This window comes from Dasypus novemcinctus, chromosome 1, assembly GCF_030445035.2.
Source record: "Dasypus novemcinctus isolate mDasNov1 chromosome 1, mDasNov1.1.hap2, whole genome shotgun sequence".
NCBI lineage: Eukaryota > Metazoa > Chordata > Mammalia > Cingulata > Dasypodidae > Dasypus > Dasypus novemcinctus.
Window position 1 is genome coordinate 51,041,507 of NC_080673.1, and position 12,512 is coordinate 51,054,018.

Genomic DNA, 12,512 nt, shown 5'->3' on the forward strand with positions numbered 1-12,512 from the left:
AAGGTTTATAATACGTTTTGATATCTGGTAACTTAATATCTCCAGCTTTGTTCTTCAATATTGACTTGGCAAATCTTGGCCCTTTACATTTCTGTATATGTTTTAGCTTGTCAATTTTTAATTTAAAAAAAGATTACTGGTATTTTGATTGTCAATGCACTAAATGCATGGGTAAATTTGGGAGGAATTGGCATCCGTAATTTTGAGTCTTCTAATCTATGAACATACTTTATCTCTCTCCATTTATTTGTCTGCATTATTTTCTCTAAACAATGTTTTTATAGATTTTTGATGTAGAGATTATACACATCTTTTGTTAGATGGGTATTTATATTTGATTCTAGTTTAAGTGCTATAATGTCTGTTTTTGTTGTTATACAGAAGTATAATTGATTTTTGTACAATGATCTTGTATTCAGTAACCCTGCTAAATTTACTTATTAATTATAATAGTTTTTCTTATTAATTCCAAGAACATAAATCTAAGAATTTCTTGTGAATTTTTAATTATTTTTATTTTAAATATATTTCATTATTCATGAAATTAAATGCAATTACAATTGTTATCTTTAAAAATTTTTAACTAAAATTGGCATTTTAAATAATATCAACTCATATTCATAGTAAAAAAGAAAAGCTGGGCTCTAGATGAGAGTATGGGATAGTATATTAGCTTTTAAATGATGCTAGAAAAATTGTCAATTTTGCCTCATTTCTGTCTTCAACTGAATGATACTCTTGAGTAAATGAGTTCACCACTCTTGTCTTTAGTTTTCCCATCTATAAAAATTATAATGTTAGACTAGATAAGTTCATAGTTCCTTTTTATCAGGGGTGGATAAATCAGACAACTTTGGGTAAATGCTTATGATTTTGACTTTTCTCCCTTTCTTCTGCTCTTCCCCAGATGGCATTGAGACTATGAGAGCAGTGAGCCTCGTGTGTTCTCATGGTGGAGAGGGCAGATGGTGTGTAGGACCAAACCCACTCAGCACATCCATGTCCCCTACTGAGGGCACTAACTCTTCTGGACACCACTCATTGGCTATGGGGAAAATTGAATTTGGTCTCAGGTTCACCTCTCTAGACTCTTCCATCTTCTAATGCCTCCTAACTACTACCATGTCATGTGAAATGCTGGATGGTAGTTTTTTCTGAGAGGTTTGAATACTCTTTGCTCTATGCTCTAAAAGAGACAGCTAGTCCCAGTGTTCCTAGTGGAGGAACTTTCAGGTGGAATTTTAATTTAGAGAGAAGGAAAGTGAAGACTTTATCTTAGACTTCTCCCTCCTCCATCTGTCTACTTCTCCATACAAACTCTATGATCTAGTTCTGCAGTCTGGATTCTGATAAATTAATGCAACTGTGTATTTTTAACTGTATATTTTAAACTCCTTTATTCAAGACCATTTTCTTGCCACGGATCCAGAATTCTTGCTGGAAGTCAAAATCTTGACTCCCTCTTTCTTATTTTATTTGACTTATAACAATATTAATTCTCCTTGAGGTAAGTGGATACCCATGGCAGAATGGCAAGTTCCATACAGAGAAATACACATGCTTTGCATTTGGATATATTTCCAGAAAAATAGCATCCATGTTACATAATGGCTTGTTACCTCCCTCATGTCTTTTGCCCTTTTCCTGTGTGCATATATGAATTTGTTCAATGTTGTTAAATTTTATGTGACTACGATAAGGACTTGTTATGCAAATCTATCAGTCTATCATAAGACAGGGTAAACTATTTATGCCAGGTATGTCAGTTCTGTCTTGTCAATGTTAATAGATATTCAAGAGATTTCAATTGGATAGCTCCTTATTGGGAACCTCTGTCCTATGTGCTCAGCATTGAATTAAGCATTGAAGGGAAGAGATGAGAGGCACAAGATTTTTAAAAAAATTTTCCTTGAGGAACTTAAAATATAGTTGGGGAGAGACATGACAGCACAAGACAACCCTAGAAGGCAATATAAATTATAGGCATTGACTATAATTGCTGCATGAGGTCAGCGAATGATGAAATCAGCAGAGTTCAAAGTACCTGGGGATCACTTCATGGAAAATTTGGCATTAAAGCTTTGACAGAGTGGTAAATTTGGAAAGTACTGAAAAGTAAGAAATGAACCACAACCAGAAAGAATAGACATGAAAAATTGCACTACAATAGAGTAATGTGGCAGACACCAGACTTTCTGTCTAAGAAGTGTTATATTGAAGAAGAATGTAAAATCCATGGACTGCTCAAAAAAAATGTGTAGACACATTATATAATTTTTAGCTACTTCCTCCATGGGTCTCTTAAAGCTCCAATTGTGAGAACTTAGTATCACAGGGTGTAAAATTGGAATTTTTGATCCTTTAAAGCAATAAGCCATCAGATACCAAAGTGGTTATGAAATAGATCACTTTGTAGGAATTCCTTTCCAGGAACATGAGATCTTGAAATTATGTTGATTATATAACTTCCACATTCCTAATCCAAAAGGGTTGAGGGCACTGAGGTTAAAGGAAGATTCTTTGGAGTAACTTGAAAGTATGCTAGGTGTGCCCACAGGAGGAAAGATGTGGATGCCTCCCAGTCTCAGTGCTATGGACATGGGCTCCATGGAGCTCCGTGGAAGGTTGAATATGTGTCCACTGCAGTTTGGGGCCAGTGGTGGATACTGTGGACTGTTTTCTGATGAAACCAAAAGATGAGCCAGTGATCAGCTTCTAGCAAAGTAGAAGTGCTGAATTGGGGTTAGGTTTCATTCCCAGGCTTTGTTAGAGAGTTTCCTGTGGAACAAACATGGGCCATGAAGGCAAGAGAGCTGACCTGAGGTTGTCTTAAGTCCCATCCCATAAAGCTGCTCAGGGCCTGAACTGACCTCAGCAGACAGGAGCTGATGCATTACTTGGGGTTGTGGAAGCAGTTAGTGATGAAGTGAGACAGTAAGACCCTCATCAAGAAAAGTACAGATGAAAGGTCCCGAGGATTGAGGAGGAGGGATCACTGAAGAACCCAGAAATGCATATGTAGTTTCAAACACATACCAGCCCACAGGGTGCAGCCCTCTTAGATTAGCACAGAGAAAGTCAGTACTTTTCTTTTCCCTTTACCTCTTTTTCCCCCCTCTGTTCTATCACTCCACTTTTCTATTCTAGAAGCATCAGGAACCAAAGTTAATCACGTGAGGATGAAGGATGGGGGTGGGGGGAATAGTGAAATCCTCCTCACTAGCTGTTGGCTTCCACTTGCAGCAGATCCTGACTATGGCAGGGTGGGTGGGAGGGAGGCAGGTGGAGATGATATAAACTTTAAACCAGCTTTAAAGCTGGTTTTCTAAATTCTGAATTTAAAATGTTTTTTAAAGAACGACTGTTTCTTTTTAAGCTCTGAGTGACGGAATCTGGATCCATAGTAAAAGATATAGATTGTGGTCTGCACCCTGAAGTTATGGGCTGTTGGTGTGAGTTCAAAGTCCTTTCTTAGTTTCTTTATTGGTAATAATATATACTACACTATTTACAGTATGAGGTGTTGAGCCCGAACTGTTTTCTTACTCTGCATCCTATTAGGATGCAGCTACTAGAAATACCTCTTTATATTCTTTGTATTTTCTTCCTGCTGCTGTTACCATTGGTTACCTTCCTTGACATCTGAGTATGTTAATGAGAGGTTGAGAAGAGGCGCAAGGCTGGCTGACCCCCTCCTGTTAGTCTGGGTCGCCGCCATGCCTTTTCCTGTTTCAGGTTCTTTCTCTTCTCTGTGTCCTCTTCCTGGAAAGACATCACATACTTGCCAGCCAGATTTTTTAAATCTTTCAAAGCCCTCTCTTTTATGAAATTTCTAGACCACACAGGATTGATTGCCAGTTACTATGCACAAGTTCAGCTATTTTGATTGATTTTGTAAATATTTTTTTAAATTATCCCTTTCTGATTACAGAATATTCTTTTCTATTCTGTTACTTATATATTATATGTTGTTTCATGATGGTATTTTCACCATTTCACCAATTACCTGAATAATTGTTTACAGATTTATTTCCTCCACTAAGCTGCTTTTTTGTGTTACTGTTTTGTTATTTTGGTTTCTCTAAGGTCTATCACAGACCCTGGCTCACAGTAGGAGCCTGATAGATGTTTGCTGAGTTGAATTGCACATAAGTGAAACTTGAAGTAAAACATAATTTCTTGGAGGGCTTCTTCAAGCTAAAAATCCTCAGTAAAATCAAGGGGAAGCACTGCAGCAGAGTGATTGATGGCTTACTAATCTTTCTGAAATACTATTCAATCATTTCACCCACCTGTCCAAAGACCTCAAATAATTCTATTTCCTTTGTCATCACAGAGTCTGATTAATAAATAGGCAAATTAGATAAAATCCTGTATAATATGATGTAGTCATCTCACCATGTGGCTAACTAGGCAGAGGGGGGGGAGTGAGTTTTTTTTAAACAGGAGAACAATGGTAATAATAACGATAATGATAGTTATATTAGCTAACATCCATTAGTACTTAACTTGGTATAAAGACTTGTCCTTTCATGTATATATTTCATTGAATTATCTTATCAGCCTGTGAAGGAGAAAGAAGTATCATTCCCATACTGCAGATGAAAAATGAAGGTTTACAGAGTTTCATTTACTTGTCGAGGCTGAAACTGTAAGATGTAGGAATTGCAGTTATATATGACTATTCTCATAGTGATTGCTGTAGTCAATTAATTGATGTTTCGAATGGTAAACATTTCTTTGATCAAATAACTTTCTTAAGAGGTGACTTTAAAATTCTTATCTATGTGACTGTCCTTTCTGGAAAGCTGTTGCTCAGACTTGAATTTCTTATCCTCCAAGTAGAACATTCAGATAATGATGCAATAAAATCTTTTATGGGATATTCCTCAGGATTGTTAAATGCTAAGGGAGGGTATAAGATATATTTTCATAACTTTTGACTTCTGTAAAGTACTTTCTCATTGCAGCATAGAAAAGCTCTGAAAGTGTATCTCATAAGGAGGGTAATATGCAATTATTTACACAGAGTCATCTCACAATATTTCATTTTATCACTTTTGTGAAAAGATAGGAAAACACCCAAACTTTCATGAATATTTTAAAACCCATACTTGCTTGGGAGGGAGGAAAGTAAGTTTATATAATTGCAAATTCCATTTCAGTCCATTGTAATCCAAGTAAATGTTCTGTCCCAACATGACTTACATCTTTTCTTTTGAGGTGATGACAGCTAATGTCTTTTCTGTTCTCATGCAAGAAAAGAGGGAGAGACATATAAAACAGAGCTGACTGCCACAGTCACCAATGTTCCCATTGGTGCAGGGGTGAGAGAACCTTTGGAGAAATTATATGGCATTTAAAGCAGTTGTTCACAAGGCAGCTGCTGAATGGAGCAGAATATTTTGTCAAATGATTTTCTTCTCTGACCTTTACTACTAATGAGACTACTTTTCTTAAAAAGCATTTAAAGAGCAAAAAGAAAAGCTTTTTTTTATTAATCCTTTTTTTTTCTTTGCCCACAGAACCCAAAGAAATGGTGTTACCTGGCAAGAAATCTGCTGTCTTTTATGAAAAATCAAGCCAAGGTAATGAATATTCTAAATTGATATTTTTTTAGTCAGATTAACTCTAATACATTAAAATAGGTGGCTTTGCTTGATAATTGGCTTTAAATATTGAATGACACTTTAATAAAGCAAAACATTATCTGAACAATGGAGGGAAGGATTTATGATGATTACTGTATTTGTGAATTCAATAGCAAATGTTTTGATATATAATAGCTTATCAAAAATGTTTTGATATATAATAGCCATTTTGGATTATGGCTAATTTGCTGACACCATTTTTTTGTTTATGTTAATATATGAATAGGATCTTGAAAAAAAGATTGTATTCTTCTTGACTAGAGAAACTTCAACTGGTAAATCATATTTATTCATGACAGACAATAATAATTAGACTCTTGTTGGGTAGGGTAATGAAATTTTTCTTGTATTTAAGCAATAGCCAGATGGATTTACATATTATTTTTTAAATATACAAAATTTTTCAGTATGAATTTCTAGAAACTTTACCAGGGTTTTATGAAGATGCCCTCACATAAAATATATTTTTTCTCTGGAAAGATTGAATTATATCATCCATTGTTGAATAACATGGCGGATTATTCTCAAAAGATTGCCTCCTTAGTTGCTAAATTTCAAATTGCTATGTGGTTTATTTACAACTGTTGTCCTAAGAATATGAAAGCTCATGCAAATATTCAAATGAAATATGCATGTAAACAAAGTGTTAGTTTAGATGCAGATATGCAATATGTGTATGTTTTATGAATAAAGCCACTATCTTACAAGAATTTTTTACAAAAAGTTTCTGACACATCAAAATTGTCCAGGGGGTTCAACCTATTTACTGAGTTCTGTCTACTTCTATAGCTATGAAGATATGTCACTATACATGCGTTAATATATGTACACATACACGTATTGAAATGTATATTGGGCCGTATGCTGATTCTAAATGATTGGGTTTTAATGACCAATTTTGGGGGTTCCTGAAAACAAATGAGTGCTGGAACAAGGGCAGTATTTAAATTTAGTGGACATCAGCAGAAAATTTGTTTCTGAACATCCATTTGTAGTTAAAGTAAAATGTAAAATTGCTAGGTTGAATTACAAATTGAAGTGTATATTTCTTTCTGGCTTTTAGTTAATTCTTCAAAAGAGGTGTCAACTCCTTGAGTAGTGAGCTTCACTCCCCTAAAAGGAATTTTGTATTGTAGCAACTCCATGCAAGGTTTAGCTATATGAAAATGTTAGTTCATATTGTAAAATGGTTAATGAAATAAATTGGGGAGTTGCCTTTGCATAGAACTATTAACTGTGACTCTACAAAGAGGTATATTATAATGAGATCTAATATCTAGACAATATGGGGAAGAGATTGGAGTTGAGCTAAGTGCTATAGACACAGTGAGATAAGGGGTAGAAATGTACTTGTTACGGAGAAAAGCAATCGTTGAAAGATGACACAGTAAAAATTGGAAGAGCATATCTTTGAATGAGATAGCACCAATGAGGAGGATCAATAATCCTTTAGAATAAAAACAAAGAATGAAGGAGCATGGAATATCTAGGATGTATTTGGTTTTTTTTTCCCTCAGAGGTATGCATATGCAAATATATTCAATTTATTAAGCTTTTATTTTAAGTAATCTAAGATATGGATAAACTCATTTTAAACTGTATGTAGTCAAGAAGAGTTGGGGTAGGAAAGGTAATTTCTGTTAACATGGTAAAATTTCCAGCATCTGGGTACCCAGAGTCACAAAATTTGCTTCTTCCTAACATAAGAATGAAGGAACCATCTTGTATACTGCCGGAGTCCAAGTACTTTGGTACTTTGGTCTGATAAAAACTCCCAAAGGGGCTATGATCTAGGATGTGTGCTTTTGTGGAAAAGGTGGGAGTAGGATATGGAGGAATAGACTGAGGTAGGATAACTTATATGGTCAGTAGAAATGATGTGCGTATCATCAGCTCTCTAGGAAGCTCTTTTGGGCTCGTCGAAATAGAGATGTTTGCAGTGTTTTAAAATTCCTGTTAATGAGACAGAGAGTACTAATGTATTGATGTTCTGCCTGTCCTATCTCAAAAAGGGTATGTGCATTTAAATTTCAATGTTTAAATAGTGAAAGTAGAGCACATGCTAGTGAAGGTGCTACTTTCATGCAATGGGAGCTTTCAGCTTTTCTCAATTGTACATGACATCTGCACACTCATTTTACGTGGGATTAACTCTAGCAATAGGGCTCAAAGAGAAATCTGTTGGATTATCAGGCACTTTTGTGTGTGCATATACTGAAAGTTCTACATTTGATTCTTTTTAAGAGGACATTTAAATACCTTTTAATATAGTGTTTTATTATGTGAAGTTATTGGTGTCTTAGGCACAATATTCTTAATTTTGTCACTTGATAATCCAAAAGTAGAGCCAGTTTTGGTTAGTCAGGTCAAAGTATCCTTCTATGTACTCAATAAGTTTACAGCAGTACAAAACTACTTACAGATTGTTTGTATGCTTAAATTTTACATAAGTTTGCATGTCCTGGAAATAGATTGAATTTCAAGTGAGAAAATTTCATGGTAGTAATTTATTTTTACTTATGTAGAAATACTGTTTTATTCTCACACATATTTAACTTCTGTAGGAAATTAAATGGGTCTTAAGGATTCAGCAATTTTTTATATATTCTAGGTTGAAATAAAGGTTTAGTATAAACACAATTTTGAGATTAAAAATAAAATGCTAAGAGCATTAAGATATAGTCTATAAATACTTTGTTTAGAGATTGCTTTCACTGTGATTTCTTATGGATGTAGATAATTCTACAGATGCATTATATGGTAAGATTTTAAAGTCTAAAAATCTTGTGATGTTTTTAGAGCTTACTATAAATAATATATTATTTATTCCATACCTACTATAACAATAACAATGAAAAGTAAAGCATCAAAGCTTGCAGATAGATTAATAATTTAATGACCATCAATTTAAATGAAAGTAGAATTACTTCTCTGACATGTATGAAAAGTGAGATGCAATCTTCACAATGCCTGGATTAGATTCCATGTCTGATCTATACTATGCTTTACAGGAGCATAATTATAACATCAGGCGAGAAATGCTATCAAAAATATTTAAACTGCAAGTAAGTATAGAAATTATTCAATATTTTCATGAAAAATGATTAAATAGTAATCTTTAGAGAGGAATTACAATGAGAAGGAGCAATTATGATTTTTGTAAAGAATTTGCCTTTTCCGGTTTTTATTCTTTTTGTCATTTTCACAAGTTCTTAATCTTCTTGAGTCTTCTGTGTATTAGATTCAGTGGGATACTTTATCTCCATAAAACTTCTAAAAAAGCTTCCAATACTGTAAGCCACAGTATTGCCTAGAATTGGCACCTCCTAATATTCTAGTTTGTCCAGGGATCCTCCACCTCTATCTTACTACAATTGTTTCACTCTTATGCCACTGCTTATCCTAAACGTTCTTATCTTTGCTAATGCTAACTCTTCTACTCAGAATGCCCAGCCTTACTCCAAAGCCTCCGTAATCTTAAAACCTCCTTTTAAGAAGTCTTCTAAGACCCTCATCACACAACATCTCTCTCCCTTAACCTACACTCTCTCAGTAAAATACATAGGTTTAGTAAATACCACACTAATTGATTTTTTCATATTGCTGTAATAATAGTTCTCATATGTATGCATCCATATATGCATAGATACAAAATTAAATATAATCTTATTTTATTACATATGAAGGTATACACACAGACACAGAGTTTTTTCCTTTGATAGGATTGTAAACTCCTTGAGAGCAGGAAGATCTTTCTGCCATCCACTTTCATTCCTGCTTGTGAGTGAAGTAGACAAGAATTAAATAAATGAGTTCCTTGAACCTCCAAGATTCCTATAAAAATAATATTTAAAAAGCTGAAAGATCCCTTTGAACCACTAGAGTTATTATTTAGCCATGTTTTATATTAATTAGGACTACCTCAAAATCCTACTCTCCCTTTCGCAAGGAGAATCAAATCAAAATTCAAATCAATTAATTTATAAAGCCACGTTGAGACACATTCTCTTCACCAATTGGACATTGCCTAATTCTATCACCCATTGACTTTGTGCCACTTAGCCTGTTGTTGGAGAAAAATCTAACTTGAACTACTCAACAAAAGTATTACTACGGAAGAGCAAAACTTTGCCTAATAGAACACTACCGATTGTGTATCTTAGAATCAATAGAATAAGTGTTGTGTTGTAATTTGCCAACTCATTCATTCATTCATCGACCCATTCATTCCACGTTTACATATATTCCAAGTGCTTTAGGAGAATGGGGAACATGTAGAACTGGAGATTCTCTCTCATGTTCTATACACACACACACACAGGCACAAACACATACATCATAAAAACATACATACATATAGAGGCCACAAAAATTTCTTTGCATTCTGGTAGAAGTTATCTCTAGCTCCTTATCATTTTTCACACAAATTTCAATTTCTTCCATGTTCTTCTGTATATCATCAATCATGTGGATGGGTGGGAGCCATTAAAGCCATTCCTGGTAGCTGTTTTTAAGTCTTCAGTAGTTATTGAATCTCATGCCTAGCGATTTTGTGGCCATTTTGTTATGTGTGTGTGTGTTTGTGTGAAATAACAAATCTTTAGCTCTACCTGCAGTGGAGTCTCTCTAGTTTATGGTCCTGAAAGTATCTACATGGTAAGTATTAATGTCTGGGTAGAGGTATGATGATTTCAGGGATTGAGAGGCAATCATTTAAATTGGGATTGGGGCAGATCCTTTGGGGATGGAGGACTAGGAACACTGTGGGAATTGCTTCCTGTAAGGCTTTAGTTAGCAGATGAATTTGTTTTCGTTTCTTCAGTTTTGCAGTGCTAGCACATCTTTGGAAGGGGAACCAACTTGTTGGAGGCATAGTCTGGGAAAAAGCAAGTAATTTATAACATCGGATGTTCACTAGAATTTGCATGTGCGTACATGCATATATGTGTTATATATATATATGTATGTCTCTCTCTCTCTCTTCATATAAATATATAAAAGGAACTTGGCTTTTTAAAAAATATTGCCACTAGATGTCAGCAGCAACCTCTTAGGGTTCATGTGGGCTTACTTTGTAACTGAAAAAATAAATTGATACTTTATTAGGACATCTTATCTGAGAGCAATAGTAAGTACTTCAAGTTTTAAAACCTTTCTGAGGTATGAGAAGAATTAACATTATAAAGCATAAAATATTTTGAAATTATTTTCTAAATTGCTACTTCTTCATATGCGATCTATTATTTTCACTTTCAGCATTCTTTCCTTCAATGAGAAAGCATTGAGATATGTGTCAGGCCAAGGAATTTGTTAGAAATTGTACCTGATGCTTAGAGGCTTAAACTTCTGTTTCCATACTTAATGATTCATTTATGCCATCATTGCATGAGTATTTGTGCTTTAGGTTTGTTTCATTCTGTTTTTGTAGAAGTATTTTGGGTGTTACAGCACATCAAAAGACTGTGTGGTATTAATTTTTTAGTCCACAGCTGTGTCCTGTTTACTTAGTAATGTCTAAATTTTCCTGTATCTCTGCTCTACTGTTACAAGATACTTGGAACATTTTGATAGATACCCACATAATATTATGGATGTTTACTCACTGTTGACAGAGAAAACACCCAAAAAAGAAAAAAAAAATTGTTTTCCATGAATTATGATACATATAATTGTTTAGTCCTTGAAATAATAGGCAAAATATCTCCATTTTTTCCCTCCAAAATGAATAAGAAAATAATTGTAACATTAATCAATTTTCTGTAGATATGTAATAATATTTTAGTAATATAGTTCATTTTTGGTCAAATCAAATGCTCATCAGACCAATCTGTTGGATTTCAGGTATCAGTTGGAACTTAGTCTAATGGTAATTGGCTGGGCTTGGCCAAGCAGATTTGTCATGATTAGAAGAGTGATACAGTTTTTCCTATTTCTCTCCCTCAGAAAAATTCTGCTTTAAGTCATTTTTTAAAAGTATATCTTAGGGAAAGCTGAAAAAGAGAATTTTGAAAACATTACTTTTTCAAAGGAAATTATACCAAGGAAAATACTAATTTAAATGTTATCTCTCCATACCTTTCAAGACTAAAATAAATCTATTTGGTGCATTGAAGGTGGGGGCTAGCTCAAGTGGTACATTGGCTTAAGAAATAATTCCTTTCGTGCTGAAGGATTGTTGGTTTAACTTCATAAGACCTGTCACTGAGTTTCTTATATTTTGCATGTCTATATGAAAACTATTATTAGAAGAAGGGCTTACCCCAAATTTCCCAAGACTGTGGTTGCTATGTTTTTGTGATGAGGCAAACATTTGGCGTCATGCTGCATTTACTTGTCCCATGTAATCTCCTCACATGATGTAGGTGCAATGAGCAAGTGCTGTTGATAAATGGAAGGTACCTTAATAGCCAGATGTTCAGTTATGATGCCCTCAACATTGAACCTGGTGTGGAAATGAACAGCTTGCTTGATCTATAATATCCATCCTAAGTATGTTGTACTTAACCCCCTAGTAGGGGTCAGGGCTTCGGTCTGACCAGGACATCTGTCTTTAGTCATTTTCCTCGTCATTTCCAAATACTTAAATGGCAGCCCTTCAAGGGGTATTTTGAAGAGAGATGCTGCCAATTTGAAACAAAATATTGTAGTTCCACAGTAAGAAACTAATTTCCACTTCCATATACACCACTGCATTTCTTCTCAATATGTACTTTCATCTATGCATTCACATGTATTAAGCCTGAATATAGTTTCCCTTTTGACTGACCTATAAATTCAAACACTTTAGCCAAAGACCACTTTTCCAGTGCTGCAACCCAAATCTTTCCAACCTCATTTCTACCTGGTTCCTTACTCAGATGT

General features: G+C 34.5%; 1 protein-coding gene across 16 annotated transcripts in view; it reads left to right on the forward strand.

Moving 5' to 3' along the window:
- Positions 1–12,512, forward strand: part of INPP4B (inositol polyphosphate-4-phosphatase type II B) — a 902,865-nt gene that overhangs the window by 139,491 nt on the left and 750,862 nt on the right. For all 16 annotated transcript variants that reach the window (XM_058287497.2, XM_058287349.1, XM_058287627.2 and 13 more), the window contains exon 2: positions 5,526–5,588. The gene's annotated coding sequence lies outside the window, so the exon portion shown is untranslated. The remainder of the gene's footprint in view (positions 1–5,525; positions 5,589–12,512) is intronic.